This window comes from Syngnathus scovelli, chromosome 8, assembly GCF_024217435.2.
Source record: "Syngnathus scovelli strain Florida chromosome 8, RoL_Ssco_1.2, whole genome shotgun sequence".
In the NCBI taxonomy this organism is placed as follows: domain Eukaryota; kingdom Metazoa; phylum Chordata; class Actinopteri; order Syngnathiformes; family Syngnathidae; genus Syngnathus; species Syngnathus scovelli.
In genome coordinates, this window is record NC_090854.1 from 7,953,071 (window position 1) to 7,962,225 (window position 9,155).

Genomic DNA, 9,155 nt, shown 5'->3' on the forward strand with positions numbered 1-9,155 from the left:
TGTTTGGCCTTTTTTCGCTTGAGGAAAATCCCCCATGTTTTGCTTGATTACATTTTGTTATGGTCCCCTCCCTTACACCCCCCCCCCCCATTCTCTCACACACACAAGTTCTTAAACCTGGCCAGATTACTGTTTAATAGGGATGATATTGTGTCGGCTTTATTGGCCATTTGCAGCTGCACCGCCGCTTCATTTAATAGCTGCGTCGGTTGTTAAAAGGATTACACAGCTGCCGCACGGCTGTGTACAGTGAGCCTACGTGGCCAGAAAAAAAAAAAAAAAAAAAATTTAAATGGGATAGGAGGGAAAAATCATACGGTCAGGTTGTTGATATCAGAAATGCAAAAAATTCACCTGCCACATTCAAATTACATCCCCCCCCCCCCCTCGCCCACCTCCATTTTGTGATGTGACGCTGATTATTTCCCATTCCATATCTGAGTGACCTTTAGAAGGCCAGTGGCACAGCCCAGAATTGATTAAGTACAATTGATCCCCATGCATTCAAAGGATATTAATTAGAGATGGAAAACAAGGGAATGAACACAAATAGCTCTTAGCTTAAGCATGATAACAAATAAAACATGCGGCAAGTCCCATCAAACATTTACCATTCAAGACACTCTGAAACTGTGAAAGTGTGCTCAAAATATCAATATAAAAAAAAAAATAAGTACCATAAATGTCATTACCAATACCAAAATAGCACACCCCCTTGTTGTCAGGCAGAAACCTCATGTGTCCAAATATGGCCAATTCCTATTTTCTCCTTTAACAGATCAATACTGTTGCTCTGTCTGTTGTTATTTTCATTTATCATTATTACCCAATTTAAAGTGTTGTACAATACTTTTGCAATATCAATACACCCCCTCCTTTATGATCCCACGGCACAAATAAAAATTGGAATCATCATTTGAATGGAAAAAATTCATTTGTCCCGCCCAATCAAATTTGACGAACCATCTCTGCAAAAACAAGGCAGATCAATGTGATGAATATGCTCCTTTTTTTTCCAATCATCGTCTCCCCTTGAAAGAACAGATCAACGGGACACGCTCCAGCTGGCGATCAATAGCGGGCCAGAACGGCGGGACGACGCCACACGCGTTGCTCCGACAACGGCCGCTAATGCGCGGCCAAGCTAACGGCCGTTAAGCACACAAGCCGCGGCCTATGAACCGGCCGGCCCCCGCACGCACTGTCGGTTACACATTCCGGGGAGGGACGCATTCCGTTCCGACACGACCGTCCGCAAGGGCCGAGAAGCCTTTCCGGCGTTATTGCTGTGAAAATTGGCAGCGGGAGAAGGAGGGACATGAGGGATGCTCTGGAGTGCTAACCTATCCCTCTCGGCCCCCCCCGGGAGCCACTTGGCCAGCTCTCATCCACATAATTATAATAAATTTGACATTTCATAGATAATATTGATTTCTTTATTTTAGCATTTCACCATAGGTGACAGTCCGGTGTCAAGAATGAAATTTCTATTGATCTTCCGTGCATTAATCCCTCATGTGTATGTGATCATTTTTATAAGACCTTTTACTGCACATAAATCAATATTTCATATTTTCAGCCACGCCAGAGGAGATGTCATATTTGTAAACTGCGTCTTGACACTAGCAATTCCTTTCTTGTTCAGCTGCAACTGTGCAAGACCAGTCAATTTGGGGTTGGCGGGGGCGCAGACGCAGGGAAGGGTGAAGGGGGGTGAAGGGGGGTCTGCGTCTGGGCTGGCAATGTGTTCTGCAGCGCTGATGATGAAATATCATCTTTTGAATTCATTTGCCCTCCACGTGACGCCGTGGAGCCCAAATGAAAATGAACAGGCAAATCATTCCGATTGATCGGCTGAGCAATTTATAAAAGGTATCGAACATGTTGTCCAAGCAGCCTGTTCATTTTCTTAATTCATACTTTAAATGTTCATCAATTGGGCAAAGGGGTGGGCCCCACTTGAACTTGAGCTGCGCTTTCATCATAAATGGAAGACAGATGAAGTGGAGCCTACTTTATTGTGTGTAGAGATTGAGAGTGGCAGTGGCCTACCTAAATTATGGACGGGGGGGCATCATTTTTCATCAGCACTAGGGGGGGCACATAATATCACGCACCTCCTAACCAGTTGAATGACAAACATATGGACAATAAAAGTGCAAAATATTGTTATGTAGTATATATTTTTTTTTTTTTCAAGCAAATGACAAAATAACCCAAAACATGAATCCCCCCCGTGAATAGGAATGACCATTCAAGGAAGTACTGAGCAAGAAACCAAAATTAAGTCCAAGAAGTCATTTTCAAAAAAATTAAAAAATTCTGATATTATTGAGGAACCGTTTGTCCTAGATATCATTTGAAAATCAGCGGCTCACTTGTTTATTGTCGGTAACCTGAGCCCCAAGCAACCGTGATGTCATTTTCAGTCGACAGCAAGAGAAAAAATGTCCGCCCTATGTACTTGAGATGGACAGTTTTGCTGGAGGTTTTTTTTTTTGAACGAGTCAAATGTAGTGTGTGTATTGAAAAAATTTTTAGCCTAAATAATCTTGTACACACTTTAGGAACCACTGACCCGAGTCCTATTTAAAATCCTCTTTGACGTCAAGGTGGGAACTTCCCAGCAAAGGATTCGATTCGTTCCCGGGCAGAGAATTTCAATAAGATTTGGGCATCGGGTGCATATAACATGACAATAGGCATGGAGGATGCGCACACGCACGCACGCATGCACGCACGCCATTGCCGCTGTTTGGTGAAAAATATGAGCGGCTGAACGGTGCAGACACCTGACCTTTTCCGGCTCTCCCTTAACATGTCCCTTCCATGCAATCAGTTGGCGAACGGCGCACAAGAAAGGCCAGTCCATTAAGAGAATATGCTAATTTTGCCATCTGCTCCTAATTGATGCCATTTTACCAAGTAAACAAGACTTCTGTCTACAAGGGATGTGTTTCTGCCAGTTAAGGATATGTCAGATCAGCTTTTTCCTGTAATTTTCTCTCTGAGAGCTATTGCTGTGCCATTATTGCAAATTATAAGGCTCTTCGCTTAAAGAGGGATGCTTTCCCGGCTCTGTGCGTGCGTGCACGTGTGTGTGTGTGTGTGTGTGTGCGTGTGTGTGTGTGTGTGTGTGTGTGTGTGCGTGTGTGTGTGTGTGTGTGTGTGTGCGCGTGTGTGTGTGTGTGTGTGTGTGCGCGTGTGTGTGTGTGTGCGTGCGTGCGTGCGTGCGCGCGTGTGTGTGTGTCCTTTTCTTCCTTTCTTCCTTTCTAAGAAAATAATAATGTTGGATGTCTTTGCAATAGATTTCAGCTCAAACTCATTGGTAGAATATTTTTAACGGATTTTATAATTATTTCAATATAGATGTTTTTATTTTACATCCTATGAAAAATTGCCTTTTATTTATTATATATATATATATATATATATTATACATGTAATATATATGAAAAATTATATATTTTATTGATTATATAAATATATATTATATTTATTTTGTCACTTTTATTTATTTCTTAAAGTAGATGTTTTGCCTACTTAAAAAAAAGGAATCTGGATCCAAATGACTTTATTTAGTGCAACCATTTGACGAAATAAATCACCACCCGATTTTTTTCAGTGTATGGGACATTGCATCAAATTAGTGCGATTTGTGTCCCCAGGAAATAACTTTTTTTAAACCCAGTTCCATGGTCATATTTTCCCTCGCTATTCATTCATGACAAGAAAAATCTCAATGTTTATTCGTCCATTGAATATATCAAATGCAATTTGTTGCTGTCAAAGGATTAAAATCCCTTTTTTTTCCCTCCTTCCTTTCAGCCAGTTACTGTCAATTTTTCACAGGAGTGAAAAGCTGTCAGCGTCAAAGTGTTTGAGGCCGCTGACAGATGGCCGAGCAAAGTGTGAGTGAGTGGCCCGACGCAGCCGAGCTTTGTCAGCGACGTCAACGCCACTCTGGCAGCTAACACAACATTGTCCCGCACACTCGGCCTGAACGCGGCGCAGCCTGTCGACGAGGCGTGATGTGTTATCTGGGCGCCCTCCATCCCATCCTTCAGTCCTTAGCGGGCAGCCGTGAGTGAAGCTCTATGAGGAGCCCGGATGCGCTCACTCGCTCGCTCGCCCAGATTCATCTTCCCTGTCAGCTGTGTAATGCCATATGAGCCGACTCCTCCATTCAAGTAATGCTGATGAATCTGCTGTCCACATTCCTTTTTGCTCCACTTTACAGTACTAGAAGGGGGGTGGGATCGGAGACCCTTCACCGTAAACCTTCGGCTCAGGCCACGAGCCAGCATTTTTCTCCTTCTGCAAAATTGCTCTTTGGCGATCCAAGTGAAGCTTGAGGAGAAGGAGGGAGATGGGAAAGCCAGCAAAAAATGTGTGATAAAGTAAGTAAATCATAATTTTCATACACATTTTCTGATAAAAGTTATATATAAAAGTATATAAAAGAAATACAAGTTTTTTTTTATTTAAATTTTTTGGTTTTTGTGTTCAAATTTATCTTTTGTTGTTACGTTGATTCCCATAAACTATAATTTTGAAAATCTACATTTCAAGGTGCTGAGGTGAGCCGCTTTAATTGGTCAGCAAAAAAGGTCAGCTGTGTTCACGCCCACAACAGCGCAAACTGCCCTTTCCCCCCCAAAGAGCACTTCTGAAATGTTCTACATCAGGTACAACCCAGATATGGAAATGAATTATTATTTTAAAAAATGCAAATTACAATATGCATCCATGGCCATGTCTTGTGAGAATTCCCTCAAATTCTCTAGTTGCATCCCCCCCTCTCCTCCCGATCTAGGCTGTGAGTGGCACTCGGTGTTAAAGTGTCTCTCAAGCAAATTCTTGTTTAAAAGGCGAGAGCGAGCGAGCTGGCAGCAGCGTTGGCTGTCGAAACGCCGCCCGGCCAGTGACTGACAGCGACAGCAAAGCAACAACACGCCGCTGTTTTCTTTTTCCAGCACTCGGCAGCCTTGAACAAAGCAAGCCGAGCGAGCGCGCGTCAAAACTTTTTCCACCTGATCGTCACCCGCAATCGCCTCAAAGCTCAGCGCGCCGTCTCACGGTTGTGCCTATCGGTGCGTACCTAAAATGACGCTCTTCAAAAGCAAAACAAAGTTCTCGTCGATGATTTATTATGACTTGTTTGGAGAGTGACCTTTCTAAATCCAATCTTTATATTTATAAATTGTGCTCTGCCCAAACCCGAGTCATCAAGGAGCAAAATAAGCCATTGGAAAATGTTGCAAAAGCTTCACAAGGCCAAATTAACAATCTGTGCCGTTTGACTCAATTCAATTGAAGGCACATCTTCCTATTTGGCGATGCACTTAGGAATGACAAAGAGCGTAAGTAAATATTGATTTTTCTCGTGGGACGTAACCAGGTAAACAACGTGTATCTGCATGTATTTGCCGGACAAATTGAATCAAAATACACATATGGCATCCAGGGTCTCGGACCACCCACGCCAATTGAATTTGTCACTCAAGAATTCGGTTAAAGAGTCAAAAGACCTTTGCTCCGCCGCTGGACAAAGCCATCCTCATGTCCTAATGCCCCTCTTGGCTTTCTTATTGCGGGAAATATTTCATTTCATATTTCAGCTCGACGGCGGCCCAGTCACCATTTGCCGATGCGATTAACTGGCGACCAGTACGGGATGGCATGGCGGCCCAATGAAAGCCAACACTCGGTCGTCTGAAACCACGCCAGTAATGCTAGCGGATTAATAGCCGTTAATTGATGCGCACTAAAACCAGCCCCCCGTTCACAAAAGCCTTTGTTATCCACCTTTAGGGCTCGGCATGAGGCGGTTGCCGTGACTTTCCCCTCGCGACCGCTCCCTATCAGTCGGGCCGCGACGGACAAGCGCAGTGGGACCCACGTTAATTGGATCAACTTGGGATGGTAAGTACCCACCCATGTGCGTGCGTGTGCGTGTCAATGACACGCCAGAACAAGAAGACGGCCTGACACCGGGAGGGAGACAAGACACACCGGACCCGAGTGCCCCCTCACGAGACCCCCGCCCGCCCCGCAACACGGTCACCCCGCCCCCTCGGCCTCTCACGCTGGAATGCAACACGGTGTTCGTGTCGCTCTCCATCCGTGTGGGATGGAAAATCTGTTTCGATATTGTCATGAGCGTTCTGATTGGCTGTGAGACATCACCTGGTTGATTGCTTCTTTGTGCAGACTGCAAAATAAGATGGGGCTTAGATTTGAGTTTAATCAATCCCGGCCTTGTTGGTAAACTCGGCGCAGCTAGCAAGCTACGTGTTTATCAGAGCTGACGCAATGGAGCTGCCGAGCGGAATAAAAACGAGCAGCAACTCGACGACGTCTGCGTACCTTGCAATCATTTTGCTCTGGTGGCAGCTGCGATTCCTCCTCATCTGGCAGATCTCACCTTTGGCATTTGTCTTCCTTCCCCGTGTAACCCGCCCCTCCACCCTACCACCAAGCATCCTGACACACTTCACATCTTTTCTTTAGCGGGATAAATGAAGATGGAGAGCAAAGCGCCGTGGAGCTTTGATTCATGGACGTCGGGAGTTTTGTGGCTTTTCCCGCCTGCCTTCCCGCTCACCTGACAACAAGCCGGCGCCATCAAAAGCGTCAGGAATTGCTGATTATCGCACTAAATATTGATCTCTCGTGTGTCAAAATTCCACCGGCACACTTTAATTAGAATCCCTGCCCCTCCCTTTCTGGCGCCGTACAGGAAGTGGCAGAATATATTAAGGCCCTTGAGGAGCGCACGGCTTGGAGGGGGATAATTGTGACCTCTTGTCTTGCCTCCTCCCTGGCGGCTTTGGAGACGACTCCCGACTGTCTGTCTAATGTGGCCAGCCTTTTGTGATAATGGAACTTATTTCCCTCGTCTGATGGCGGTGTGATGGCCTCGGCAGCCTCGGCTGTCGTGCTCATGCGCAGCCACGCTTCTTCCGGAGGTCGGCGAGCTTAAATATACTTAGAGAGCCATTTCGGCCGTCTAGTACGGAAAACAAAAGAGCCGCAAAACCCTTCTTTAAAAAAAACAAAAAAACGTTTGATTTATTAAAATAATAAAAATAAGAATTTTTGGCTTGGAGGTTGTCGAGCAGGCTTGACTAGTTGAGGTGCAAGCCAAGTGCCACAAGGTGCCTTTTTCTATTTGGTAGTTTCATGCTACGCCGCACCGGCCGCTGACCTGCACTCGCCACCGGGGGAGCCGTGCACTCAAAGGACGGCTGGGAATTAACACGCAGAAGAACAGCTGTGACATCATTGAGTGAGTATGAATTCATGGGCCCATCGCCCATTCATGAAAAATAAATTAATTAAAAATATAAAAAGTTATTTCTGCCGGCTTACATTTTCATATCAGGGTTAGGGTTTTGAAGTAGGGTTAGAAACTAGGGTTAGGGTTTTGAAGTAGGGTTTCAATCTAGGGTTAGAGTTTTGAATTAGGGTTCCAAACTAGGGTTAGATTTTCATAGTAGGGTTCTTTGATCAGAATCTATTATCGCATTCTTTTTTTGTGCATTTTCTATTGAAATAAAATCAAATGTGCTCTTCTCATGCATGCGATTTATTTTTCTTTTCCAGCGAGAATCCAATCGGATGGCCCGCAATGCAGTGCATGCAATATTCATGGCTGATCCATTGACTGCTATTCAAGCGGGAACTATTTGAAGAGGGAAAGTTCATGTGCATTTTTGATGGATTGTGCATGTCTTGGCCTACTCGATATGGATGGAGAGCTTGTTTGAAGGTCACTGATTCTCTTCACTCAGACACTCCTGCTGCTTTTTTTTTTTTTTTTTTTTTTTTGAGAAGACGAGCTCCACTCTTCACTCCATATTTCTCGAGTGCTTCTAGGATGACGAGCTTGGCTGACCTTGAGTCCTGGTGGAGATGAATCTCTTTCACTCGGAGAACTCTCTGTCAACGAACGAGGAGAACGACCTTCTTCCTCCGCCAGGTTTTATTTTATTTTTTTTACCCCCTCCCCAATCCACTTTCCTGCTTCCAACACTCGCAGGTTGTTGATCTTTTCAAGTGCATGGCCTTTAATATCCTTCTTGACTTGACCAAAGTGTTTGATGTCTTCATTTGTTTTATTATTCTTAAAATATTTTTAACACGTAAATTCGCTTTGTAAACTTTGATCAACTATAGCAACACATTGCATGCATGAACTGGCTTCAATTTACATCTGTGTGCTGGTTCAGTGGCACGCTGACCTTGAAGGAACCCGACACTGCATCTCCTGTAGGTGGCTTGGCTTTGTTAAATCCTCTCAACTTGGCGTTGTACACGCCAGCCGCCACTTTGGCTTGGCGCTGAGGCAGTGCGAAGATAAAAAGACGAAGGAAGACAAGTAAACAAGTGCGGCGACCTTGCAAATGTGGCCGACAGCGCCGGTGTATTTTTAAGCTTGTTTACCTTCCAGTGTGTCTGCAAAAGTGGCAAACTCGTTGACTTTGACAGCCAACAACAAAATGAATTCAAACAAGTTCTCATTCTTGGAAACTGTTTTTTTATTTCATGCGATTTTGTGAGAATGAAGTGCAAAAAGACTACTGCAGCTTGCTTAGCTATGAAGTTCTTCTTTGTGATTGTGATTGTCTGTTTTTATTATACTGCCCCCAGGTGGCCAAGGCGTGCACACCAGAAGGAGCAACGCAATGTCCATTCAGATGTGTGACAAAAAACATTTCATATATTTTTTTTAATTTTATTTTGTCATTACTGTATGTTTTGATGATAAATAATTTAATAATACTCAACCATTCTTTAAAACAAATTGTTGTTGTATAAGGCAGCTTTCCACACAACACATGATTTGTCTACAAGACATGCACATGGCTGTGTTTAATATGTTCCACTTACAAAGTGTAACAGCCACTGAGGGCGTATTGCGGCGAGCGCGCATGCGAGCGTGTTGACATTTTCCTCTGTTGCATCATGGCGCAGGAATGCTATGCGGCACCACTATCAGAATCAGGTCGCATCTGTGGGAGCCTTCTATCTACCTATCTAGCATCTATCTAGCTCTCATCTATCTATCTATCCATCATTCATCTATCTGTCCGTGTAGCTAACCAGCTTGCTATATCTATAGCTAGCTAGCTAGCTAGCTAGCTACAGTC

At 44.3% G+C, this 9,155-nt stretch overlaps 1 long non-coding RNA gene across 2 annotated transcripts; it reads left to right on the top strand.

Annotated features, from left to right (window-relative positions):
* The first annotated feature begins 3,837 nt into the window (after positions 1 to 3,837).
* Positions 3,838 to 8,793, top strand: LOC125973588 (uncharacterized). 2 transcript variants are annotated; one of them, XR_007483219.2, is made up of 8 exons: positions 3,838 to 4,158; positions 4,241 to 4,400; positions 4,573 to 4,688; positions 5,622 to 5,729; positions 5,815 to 5,925; positions 7,182 to 7,291; positions 7,609 to 7,984; positions 8,656 to 8,793. It is a non-coding gene; the product is annotated as an uncharacterized lncRNA (long non-coding RNA). The 2 variants fall into 2 exon arrangements; XR_007483220.2 differs by lacking the exon at positions 5,622 to 5,729.
* The last annotated feature ends 362 nt before the right edge of the window (positions 8,794 to 9,155 follow it).